The sequence below is a fragment of the Dreissena polymorpha genome, chromosome 1, assembly GCF_020536995.1.
Source record: "Dreissena polymorpha isolate Duluth1 chromosome 1, UMN_Dpol_1.0, whole genome shotgun sequence".
NCBI lineage: Eukaryota > Metazoa > Mollusca > Bivalvia > Myida > Dreissenidae > Dreissena > Dreissena polymorpha.
Genome location: NC_068355.1, coordinates 46,891,129 through 46,903,171, shown reverse-complemented (window position 1 = coordinate 46,903,171; position 12,043 = coordinate 46,891,129). Strand labels below are relative to the sequence as shown.

General features: G+C 31.2%; 1 protein-coding gene across 5 annotated transcripts in view; it reads right to left on the bottom strand.

Annotated features, from left to right (window-relative positions):
• Positions 1-12,043, bottom strand: part of LOC127878875 (origin recognition complex subunit 5-like) — a 94,211-nt gene that overhangs the window by 58,032 nt on the left and 24,136 nt on the right. The window contains exon 1 of one of the 5 annotated variants that reach the window (XM_052425433.1): positions 11,905-12,032. The exons of 2 other annotated variants lie outside the window; for them this stretch is intronic. The gene's annotated coding sequence lies outside the window, so the exon portion shown is untranslated. Of the gene's footprint in view, positions 1-11,697; positions 11,853-11,885; positions 12,033-12,043 lie in introns of those variants that run through there. 2 more of the 5 variants (XM_052425423.1, XM_052425412.1) reach the window with 2 other exon arrangements.

The following is a 12,043-nucleotide window of genomic DNA, read 5'->3' as shown; positions in this document are numbered from 1 at the left end:
ACCGTTCGATAAAAATTGCATTGTATCTTCTTTTCTCTAAAAAACATACTAATGTAGACAATAAATGTACAGACGCTCAGTCTTTTACGTAAGAGCTTGTATTTTATGTGTCGCATATTATATTACATGTTCGTCAAAAAGTCATTTGTTGTTAAAACTATTGCCGACTCTAACCTTTAATCTTGACTTATATATCTAATTGAAATGTAAATCATGCAAATTGACGAGAAATTCATGGCACACGGTGATTGTTTTTGCACAACCTTCTGATTTATCAAAACATTATATTCTTTAGGTGTTAATCCCAACTGTTATAAACTAAATGACTTGCTAATCTTGCACTCATATACAGTATACTTCCTAATTTTCCCCGTGGTTCCCGTGAATAGCTTGTCAGTTGAGATACTGTTAAATTATGGCTGTTTTAAACGATTTTTACTTAACAAGCTCGTAGTTTCAATAATTATAAAATACAAAAACGTCTAGATCATTACAATACATACTATATTATTAATTATTTCTTAGCTAGAAAACATCATATATCGGTTGTTAAAAAATACATTATCAAATCGTGATATTTGATTATCTGCAATCATGTTGTATCCGTGTATGTTTTCTCAACAAATTACAAAATGGAACACCTCATCAATTACCACAATTTACAATAACGGTAAAAATATTGAGCGGGAAATCAATAGTCTGCGCTGTTCAATTAGTTTTACTTGTTTTTCCACTTCAATGCTAGAGCGCCTTTCCGATATCTTTTGACTTCTTCTCTATTTATCTATTGTTTAATTTATCTGAATATTTTTTTCTAAATAATTATTGAAATTATATAGCCTATATGGTATTCATACCAAACGCTTTATTGACAACAAATCACAATAATTATTAGAATAAGAATAGATAATTTCTACACGAAAGCGTTTTTTTTTCTTATCTTCGAAAAACAGAGTCTAGATCGGTGCGAAGTATACTAATAATAATAATATAGCCTATATGGTATTCATACCAAACGCTTTATTGACAACAAATCACAATAATTATTAGAATAAGAATAGATAATTTCTACACGAAAGCGTTTTTTTTTCTTATCTTCGAAAAACAGAGTCTAGATCGGTGCGAAGTATACTAATTTTCCTTAATTGAGGTCAAAATACATGCCCACCTGAATATTATAGCCTGTTCCAACTAGTTGAAAGCAAATATCACCTATTAATAGTATGTGATACGTGTATACATGTTGTTGTTTGATATATAGATTAGTAATGATTTGAGGTAAAACTACATGCCCACCTGAATATTATAGCCTGTTCCAACTAGTTGAAAGCAAATATCACCTATTAATAGTATGCGGTACGTGTATACATGTTGTTGTTTGATGTATAGATTAGTAATGATTTCATACATGCCTTTTTGTCGCTAGTCTTTTGGCATACATAAGCATTCGTTCTATCTGTGTTACTTTTTTACTTCTGATGTTAACAAAAAGCTGACTTTGACTAAAAAGCTATTTTTAGGATGAATGTTTACCATAAAAGCGTGAAATTATTGATCTATAAAATAATGGTAGTGATATTTTACGTTTTGTTAAAACTAAGCACTTTTGAAACAAATCATTTTATGCTCACAGCATATGATATATACACAGTGTACAATAATATTGTAGTGAACTAATACTTGTAAAACAGTATCTGAAATACCATAAAATGTAATTGTATTGCTTAATTGTTTAACGTGTCTGTTGTTTACAACACTTACGTTGATATTATTTTATTTTTTTGACCAACACTTGTTAAACATACTCCTGTATATCACCAACTGTATTTGTATTGTTTTCATGCTTAAACTTTTACGTTTACAAAACTAACAGTGGTAAGATTTTCATAAATACTTGTTTATCAGAACCCGGCTTATCATCAAAGGTACTTGTTATATGTATTTTTAACTACTCTGTAATGAATATAGCATAAATATGTATATTCAATTTATGTATAATTCCTTATATATGCTATATAGCTCAAGCATAGAATAAACATATTACATATTTATGTATACAAAATTAACATTGATATTGTGTTTATCAATATTTGTTAATGGAACCAGGCTTACCACCAAATGTACTTGTATTGTATTTTTTAACTCTTCTGCAATGGATATAGTACACATACGTATATACAATTTATGTATACCACAGTATAACCATATTACGTTTTATATGTATGCAACATTGACATTGATATTATGTTTATCAATATTTGGAAATCGGAACCCTGCTTACCACCCAATATACTTGCATTGTGTGTGTTTTTTTTAAACTTTATATGTATACAATATTGACATTGATATTGTGTTCATCAATGTTTGGTAATCGGAACCCGGCTTACCACCTAATATACTTGTATCGTGTGTGTTTTTTTTTAACTCTTCTGTAAGGGATATAGTACAAATACGTATAAACAATTTATGTTTAAATCCTTAATTATGCTCTTTTGTTAAAACTTATAATAAACATATTACAGTGTGACATTTAATATGAATATGCATAAACCTCAAACATATTAATTTTTTTATTTATATATATATTTTTTTTTTAAATCTTACATACCGGAAAGTAACGTCTTATACTTAGTAACTTAATTACTTAAACTTAAAAAAATACATACTCAAGTGAAATTCTTATTATTACTCATACCCACCTTTTTAAACTTCCGTTTTGAGAACATTAGATACCGATAATTTATGTCTTATATTTAGGGCAATTTACCTTGCATAAGCACATTTGCTTGTTTTTGTGTGTTCATATGTTTTATTTTATTCTTTTTTTTTCTATGTCTCTACTAGGGACAAGTCTTTTATTGAGTTTTCTTCTTACTTTTGTGATTATCTCTTTTTACTTTTTCTCTTTTTACTTCTTCAAGTCTATGGAATATTCATCTTTTTGTATTCCTAATTTTTGTTTTCTATTTTTGTTTGTATGTATGGACATCTTATGTCCTATAAAAGAAACAAACTGGACATGTTTTAAGATAGAAACTAACTGGACAAGCACATACAATTACCATTTACACACCCTCCACCTACTTAAATGATTAAATTATGTACTTTAAATGTTAAAGGATTAAACAATAAAGACAAACGAATAAAAATCTTCAAATGGTTAGACGAAAAAAAATATAGTATATGCCTTTTACAAGAATGTCATTGGACACCTACTTTAGCACAAACCTTAAAAGATGAATGGGACGGAGAAATCTATCTCAGTGGAGAACATACTAATAAACAAGGCATTGCCTTTCTGATAAAAAATAATATAGGGGTCACAGTCGATAACTTTAAGGAAATAATAATTGGTAGACAAGCAAGTATAGATATCAAAATACACGAAACACAAATAACACTAATCAACGTCTACGGCCCTAACATAGACGATTCCACATTTTACGAAACATTACAATCCTTTATAATTAATAACCAAGATAAAAATATTATAATCGGTGGTGATTTCAATACTGTCCTGAACCCATTATTGGATAAAAAGAATGGAAACCTTTATACTCATACTAAAAATAGAAACATTTTAAATAACATAATTGTAACCTACAATATGATAGATATCTGGCGTACAGTATACCCAAACGAAAGCAAATTCACCTGGCACTCAAACACAAAACCAACAATATTTTGTAGATTAGACTATTTTTTAATATCTGAATCTCTTTGCAACATTATTGCCACATGTAACATAAAACCAGGATTTATGACTGACCACTCTATAGTTGAACTTAAATTCCACAATATACAACCTGAAAGAGGCCCAGGATACTTTAAAATTAACAACAGCATTTTATTAGATACACAATATCAAACACAAATAAAACAGGAAATATTAAATACAGTTCAAAATAATAAAGATGCAAACCCAAACACCTTATGGGAAGTAATTAAAGGAAATATACGTAACACAACAATTAGATACACATCATTTAAACAAAAAGAAACACACAAACTTGAAACTGACACCATCAAAACCATTGAAACACTTGAAAAACAATTGCATCAAACAAACACAAATGATACCACCGACATTGAAAATGAAATAGCATTAAAAAACAAATATTAGATGGAATCTATCATACACATCTCAATGGAATAATACTAAGAGCGCGTGCACAGCATGTTGAACACAATGAAAAAAATACAAAATATTTCGCAAACATTGAAAAACGTAGAAGTGAACAAAAAACTGTACACAAATTAGTAGTCAATGGCAAAGATATAACAAACAGAACTCAAATACTAGAAGAACAACGTTTATTTTTCGAAACCCTCTATAAAAGAAAAAATGTTGAAAATAACACCCTTTTTAAAAATACACATCACGCTTTAAACCAAGAGGAAAAACAACTGTGCGACGGATTGCTAAATGAATATGAATGTGGATTAGCCCTAAAAGAAATGCAAAATAACAAAAGCCCAGGATCTGATGGCATCACAATCGAATTTTATAAAATATTCTGGAATGATATAAAAACACATCTAATTAATTCACTTAACTATTCATTTAACAACGAAAACTTAACTACGCTACAAAAACAAGGTATTATATCACTTATTCCAAAACCTGGAAAAAACTTAGAATCATTATCGAACTGGCGCCCGATAAGTTTACTTAACAATGATTATAAAATTGCAACTAAAAGTATAGCAAACAGAATAAAAAAAATATTACCATCAATCATTTCAAAATCTCAATCTGGTTTCATAAAAGGACGTTACATTGGTGAAAACGTTCGTCTTATCCAAGAATGCATAAACTATTTCAACAATTCAAATAATCCTGGTCTAATATTCTTTGCAGACTTTGAAAAGGCATTCGATTCGCTTGATCATTCATTTATGTTCTCTTGCTTAGAAAATATGAACTTTGGTGAAAGTCTCATTCAATGGGTCAAACTATTCTATACCGATATTAACAGTATAATCATTAACAATGGCTTCTTTTCAAACAGTTTTAACATCGAACGAGGGGTTCGACAAGGATGTCCACTCTCATCATCCCTATTTATTATTTGCATCGAGTATCTATCACATCACATCCAATCAAATAAACACATAAAAGGCATATCACTAGAACCTGACGAAGAAATCAAACAATCCCTTTTTGCTGACGATGCAACTTATTTTTTAAATAACAATTACGATTCTTTCCATAACCTTATAGAGTCGCTAACCCTTTACGGAATGACATCGGGTCTTAAACTAAACAAAAGTAAATGTACTGTGCTACGAGTAGGTAAATTAAAACAAAGTAATGTTCAATATAATAAAGAAATGAAATTTAATTGGACATCCGATGAAGCCACAACGTTAGGAATTACTTTCACAAATAATGAAAAGGATACAGTTCTAAAAAACATACTACCTAAATTACAGAATTTTAAAAACTGCTTAAAATCCTGGCATCATCGTAAACTTACACTTATTGGAAAAAACACAGTATTGAAAACGTTTGCACTTCCTAAGTTAATATATGTATTTACAGTTCTCCCAAATCCACCAATTGATGTTATTAACGATATAAAATCAGCAATATTTAATTTCATATGGGACGGTAAGCCTGATAAAATAAAAAGAACTCAGCTAATTCAATCTGTAGAAAATGGAGGTATCCAATTAACGAACATTGACTCATTCTTGAATGCAATCAAATGCAGCTGGGTTAAAAGATACCTAGATAGTACCAATACGAGTAAATGGAAATTATTCTACCAGAAAATCCTTAAAAAATATGGTGACTCCTTACTCTTTGAATGTAACATCAGCAATACTATCTTACATGAAATTGCAAACGAAAACATATTTCTGTCTGATGTTCTATCAGCGTGGAGTGATGTCACTCATAATTTAGAAACCCAAACCAGCAGTAAAACAATAATATGGAATAATAAAGACATAACGTCAAACAATAAGACGTTTTTCTATAAAGACTGGTTTGAACGAAGCATTAAATACGTCGACCAACTATATGACTACAGAATTAAGGATTTCTACTCTTTTGATAATATATGCTACATATACGGAATACCTTCAAATAATTTTCTGAAGTACTACACACTAATCAAAAGCATACCCATACATATTAAATCTGAAATCAATACAAATAATACACCATGTACTCAAACAACATTTGTAGAAAACATACTTGGAAGAAAAAACAAAACAAATAAAATATTTTACACACTACAAATTAAAAACCCTACAGAAAACTCCAAAATCAAAAATAAATGGCAAGTCCTTTTTGGAGAAAATGAACTAAATTGGAAACACATATTTACCATGCCATATAAAGCAACAATTGAAAGCACACTGAGAAATTTTCAATATAAATACATCCATAGAATTATAGCTACAAATAAATATCTCTATAAATGCAAATTATCTAACTCAAATCTGTGTGACTTCTGCAGTGAAAACATTGAAACTATAGAACATCTTTTTTGGGAGTGCAAACACATCCAGCCTATTTGGAATCAATTAATATCTTTTCTTGAACAACATCAACTAAACATTAAACTATCTTTCTTAGATGTAAGTTTCGGAATTAACTCATTGAAATCAATAGACTGTAATAATATTGTGAATTTTATGGTTATATTGATGAAATATTTTATCTTAAACATGAAGTACAAAAAACAAGTACCAAATTTTAATTGTTTTGTCCATAGTCTTAAACTAAAAATCCAGATTGAGAAAGAAATAGCCCTCAGTAATGACACATTACAAATCTTTGAACAAAAATGGAATCGGATTAAATTCTCATAATGTTTTGTCCACTAATATACATTTCACTCTAATGTTAATTTATCCCTCTAAAATAGTTTTGTTTATTTTTTTTCTCAATCGGACAAGATCATTGTGAATATACAACAAAATACACAAGTCCAGTATGCTTTCTTCAGACTTTATACAACTCATCATTGTTCATAACTATTTCTCTGTTGTTCTTTTCTTTTCTCTCTAAAAAATATATATATATATTAGCATATCTTGTATAACATGTCTGAACTTTATTGCTTTGTACAATCACTGTGTTGTATGCTCATATACATGTTTACATTGTATGTATGATATTGAATAAAAAAAAAAAAAAAAGAACTGGTCAAACAAGTCTACATATTGATTTGTATGTTGTCTGTTTTGCATATTGATTTTTGGACATTGTAAGCTTCTTGAGTGCATGGTTAAATCATTTTGCTAAAAGCCACATGTCACTCCATCAATAATAAGAATGCCATAAATGCCCTAGGTTGCTCACCTGGATTTTATCTATAATTGCTTTTCGTTTTTTCTTCATTTTGTGAAGTGACTTTACTTTTGACTCTTTTTTAATACTTACTACACTGCAACTCCAATATATCACGGTCCGTTATATCGCGTTGTCCAATATATCGCGAATCGGCTATGGCTTCCAAAAATCTGACGAGCATAATCCTCAAATAAAATGTTTTTATCTGAGAATTTGATGCATTAAAATCCGTTTCAAGCAAGTATTTTTCCCTTTTTTTCACCAACTTTAATCCAACAGTCATAATCCAGTTTTGACCAGATTGTTTGCTTACATTGTACATCACATTGACACCTGTGTACTGCGATAAACAAAAGACCCATTTGTCAAACATGACAGGTCATTTCGGGTGTTACAATTCTCTATTGAATTTGCTTTGAACTGCCGAAACGCACCAGTGCACACATGAAGATGTACACAATTATAACAGTAAATGTCACAAGTCAATACTGACCTATCTCAACAATCTGTGTGTGTTAGATACAGTATACAATATAGATCAGTTAGTCACAATGCTCTACTATTAAACCCCATGCTGTGCATGCTTTTCATGAGAAATGAATGACATCATTTTGTACATGGGTCTAATTTGTGCATGCTTTCTTGAACAATAAAACTCGGCAATGTTTTTCGGATTAAAAATTGAATTATACGCATTTGAAAATACTCACATGGAATAATGTTTTGTGTTATACCAATTAATGGCATATGGATATAACACAAACTTGAATAAGGTTGGTAAATAGCGTGTTTTGAGATTGCATAATGATGCTAATGTATACATATACATGCATACATAAACTGACAATTTATATCGCGCGCCGGATATATCACGGTCGCGATCTTTGGACCCCTTCAACCGCGATATATTGGAGTTGCAGTGTATGTTAAATATTGAGCAAGGATGTGAGTAGCTAACAAGAATCAGAAAATTGTTTTGAGAACTTCTCTGCCCAAACCACCTACCCCTATGCAACCATGGTGTTAATGGTTTTCCTAGGAGCAGAACAGTTTTTTAACTTTGTCTTTTATTCTGGGCATCCCCTAATGAGCAAAGTTTCAAAAAGACCAAGCAAAATTGTGCTATACTCACATCCAGTTTGTGAGTGCCCTAGTTTTTGAAAAAAAAGACCTCATTTCTAACTCATCTAAGATACCAATTATTTGGAAATGATTTATAAAGAGTGAGCAATGTGAGGAATGAGCAATAAATGGTGTGATATGAATTATAATCAGAGCTTGTCACAACAGTGACAAAGATTGACCACTGACAATGCATGTCACATAACGTAGAATTTTAAAATAAAGTTACTTCTGGGGCCTGGCAATCGTTGACCTCAAGGGCATGGTTTTAAAACTAGCCATCTGCATGCCAGCAACATGTCAAGTCTATTGTTGATAATGCTTGTAATTATATAACAAGCTGAACCATGAACATGTTTGACCTTTGGCCTTTAATATGACATTGACTTTTGCCAAATAGTGAATATGTGTGGTAAATTATTTAACAAATTCACAAATTCATGACAAATGATGATGTTGAGGTCTGAACAAGTTGCTTTATGGCCAAATTTAACTTTCAACCACTATGTGACCTTAAACTTTGAAGTTAAGAGATGTTTGTTACACATTACACATGGTACACATTTTTGGGGAAAAAAATGCATGATTAATGATTAAAGTCTATTCCAGACACACTCTTTGTTGGCTAACTTTGACCTTTGACCTATAAGTAATACCTTGACCTTTGATGTAGTGAGATTAATGTAACATGCCACACATCTTCTTGTGGGCATTTGTAGAGCATTATTTTCAAAGTGCATCATGAATGATAAAGTTACAATGTGGACATGCTTTTATGGCCAAAGGTGACCTTTGACTAGTTAGTGTAACCTTGACCTTTTAGTTAGGGTTACAGGTATTTCACAAGACAAGTCATTGATCAATGATGATCATTTATAGTAAGTTATTTTAAAATTGAACCATAAATGATAAAATTACAGTTTGGACAAGCTCTTTAGGCCAATTTGACCTTCTTGGAACTCTTTGTTTTAAATTGACCTTTAATTTAAGAGACAAGTGTAACACACAACACATAATCTTGTGAATGTTATCATGTGTGAAAAGTTCTTTTTAAATTGAACAAAGAGTGACAAAGTAACAGTCAGAACAAGCAAATTCGTTGAATTGATATCCCCCGCCAATGTGCTTCTGGACACAAAAGTGTTATATTTGACACTCAAAAAAGCATTTTTTCAAGATACAAAGGGCCATAACTCTTTTATTAACAGATGGTGTACAATGCCATTTGGCGTGCATCATCCTCTTATCCATATATATACTCATACCAAGTTTCAATGAAATCCGCCAAAGCACTTCCAAGATATGGCTCCGGACGAACGGAAAGACGGACGGACAATGCCAAAACAATATCCCTCCGCCTATGGCGGGGGATAACAAGCTCTGACATACACTCGCAATGTGACTGCTACATCAAGCTTTCAAAGGAAATAAATTTCCTTTTACAAGCCCTTGACAGATGAACTCGAAATCAATAAGATTCTTTCTTTCCTCGAAAGTAACAAGCATACAATTTAAGATGATCTAAGGTCAAACATTTATGTTTACATCATATGGAAATTAGAGCTGTAACGATTCAACCATCATTCGATTCGATTCGATTTCGATACAAAATGGTCCGGTTCGATTATTTTCGATTCGATTCAAATTAATAAACTATTTGCTGCTTATTTTGCAAACTATTTCATGTTTGGTTTGTCCAGGGCATGAATTAATATGTTTGGTATTTTTTATTAACTTATTATGTTATACGTTTAAAGTGTTTAATTTTTAAAATAAAATTTAAAATTCAAAATCGCAACATTATTTTTTAAGTAACACATTTATTGAACAAAACTTCCTGTTGAGTTATTCTTAAATAACATAAAATGCTCAATGTATCACATCTGAAATATCAACCGTGTGTTTTCTCTTTAAATGTGGCCTTAAACTTTTAGTGCTTCCAGATTAAGGGTAACTTACGTCAACAAAACATGTTTAGACAGTTGCCTTTGCATCAGAACCTTCGCAAAACCCGAAATGTTCCCATACTTTGATTTTAATTTTGACGGTGCGTCTTTAAGCGCCGTTGAAGAAGCCATTTTACTGGCTGATGTTATGCTCAGCATGTTATTCATTCATTCATTGGATGCCATATTGGCTATTGACCAATCACAAGACATATTACAAATGACAAGAAAGTTTAGACAACGGATTTGGAAAGTAAGGTTTAAAATGCGGATCAATCTGGATTGCAGTGAATTGAATCGAAATTGGCCATATTTGTATTGAAATCTAATCAGCGGCGTTGAACCGGTTTTTCGATGCATCGAACCGTATCATTACAGCTCTAATGGAAATGAATTTAATTATGCAAGAACCTTTGAAATTGACCTTTGACCTGTTGACCTCAAAATTGATACGCAAATCTTTCTTTCTTGCAAACTAACAGACTACTAATATAGATATTCATAGGTCAAAGGGTTCTCCAGATATCAAGCAAAATCGACTTTCCTGATACAAGCCCCTAGCTGTTATCGTGACCTTTGACTTGGTGACCTAAATATCTAAAAGAGTCTAACTTTTCTCTCAATTAATCAGTATAACAATTAAAGATGATTATGAGTAAAGGTGTTCTAAAAATATTGTGAGGAAACCAATTTCATGATGCAAGCCCCTGTGACATTCACGTTTGACCTAGTGACCCCAAAATAAATAGGCTTCTTCCTTTTCTAAAAGCAAACACCATACTAATTATGCATGGTCCTACGTAAAAGCATTCTCCAGATATTGTGCTGTAACAAATATTATGACAATCCAACATCTGACCAATCGACCATCTGACAAACAACAGTTGCAAGCAATAATACCCCAGCTTTTCCAAGTGGGAATATAATTTCCTAAAACACAGCTCTATAGAAATGCATGACAATATTCAAAGGAACATCCCTAAAATCGTCTTACTTTACAATTATCAACAGAAAAAAATTCGCTGAAGAATACTGTATACAATAAAAACACAGAAAACTGTTTGCAGCCAGAAACAGAATACATCATTTGCAGCAGAATGTATCTCTAGCGGCAACAGGCCAGTATCAACAGACATAACCTGCATATTTTTGCTGATATGGGTTGCAGATTTTAATACCAACATAATACATTTGCATGCGCAATATAAAGTTAAATGCATTTATACTATTTAATAAATACACAAAAGTGAGTCAAGTGCCAAAAGTAAAAAACAAGAAATGAATACGATTAATATGTGAAAAAACGAGTACATAATATACCTTTGAGGATCTGATAAATAGTAATCATGTAAAAGCAGACCGAGTTTGAATGTAAATCATCAAAATTACTATATAAATGAGTTACTGAACTTGAACAGATGAGGGTAACTGACTCAATTTAACATGCAAATGCTGTACTCAACCAAGCGAAAGAAAATAATTGTTATTGATTTTTACAGTACACTGACCATTCTATACAAACAATACCATGTTTAGCAGCCTGAAAACCGGTTTTGCTTCTGACTATACACAGCTTAGCTCTGGGTAGATCAAACAGAGCACACAATTGGTCTATAGCTCCATGAAACTTCCATGGTCTGAAGCTTTTACCTTTTGAATCAATCAG